The sequence below is a fragment of the Nematolebias whitei genome, chromosome 18 (assembly GCF_014905685.2).
Source record: "Nematolebias whitei isolate Nwh7 chromosome 18, NemWhi1, whole genome shotgun sequence".
Lineage (NCBI taxonomy): Eukaryota > Metazoa > Chordata > Actinopteri > Cyprinodontiformes > Rivulidae > Nematolebias > Nematolebias whitei.
In genome coordinates, this window is record NC_056515.1 from 19,633,361 (window position 1) to 19,634,411 (window position 1,051).

Consider the following 1,051-nt stretch of genomic DNA (forward strand, 5'->3'; position numbering starts at 1 on the left):
GCTGCTCTGTTAATGCTGCTGCCGTACATCAAACAGTACCTGGTTCTAATGTCTGCAGACTTTCGCAGTACATGTGGGTTTTCTCTGGGAACTCCAGTTTTTCCCACTGACCCCCAAAAAATACTTGTTAGGTACGCTGGTCAAGATTCTCAAAAATCCAGGACGTGGTCAAATCAAAGTTCAAGAACAAAACAACGGGCAATTGCCGTCTCCTCTGCTGCTCTGTTAATGCTGCTGCCGTACATCAAACAGTACGTGGTTCTAATGTCTGCAGACTTTCGCTGTACATGCGGGTTTTCTCTGGGAACTCCAGTTTTTCCCACTGACCCCCCAAAAAATACTTGTTAGGTACGCTGGTCAAATCAAAGTTCAAGAACAAAACAACGGTCAATTGAAGTCTCCTCTGCTGCTCTGATAATGCTGCTGCCGTACATCAAACAGTACCTGGTTCTAATGTCTGCAGACTTTTGCTGTACATGTGGGTTTTCTCTGGGAACTCCAGTTTTTCCCACTGACCCCCCAAAAAATACTTGTTAGGAACGCTGGTCAAGATTCTCAAAAATCCAGGACGTGGTCAAATCAAAGTTCAAGAACAAAACAACGGGCAATTGGAGTCTCCTCTGTTAATGCTGCTGCCGTTTTCGAAGAGTTTAAAACTATAAATGTTTAAGTTTAAACTAAAAAATGAATCAGAAAAACACCCTGATTAAAATAAGCGCTTTGTTTATTTTCTTTTGCAAAAGGAGACCGTTCCTGAGAGCAGGAAGAGAAGTCTGAACCTTACAGGAAGCGAAACATCATTTATACAGTGCTACACACGAACATGGGCGTATACATTTTCAGAAAATACATTACAGTCAACTGCAGAGGGCGTGATTGTCTCATGAAGCAGAGTTTAACTTGTAGCAGAGTTTAATTTGTCAACATGTTTTTATCTGCGGTTGGAAACATCTTTTACATAGAGCAACTGTTTCACAGTTTCTGCAGAAACTGTGGTTAGGGAGATACCAGGTATCAGCAGATGTTTCCTGTTTATCTGGAACAAGTTCGT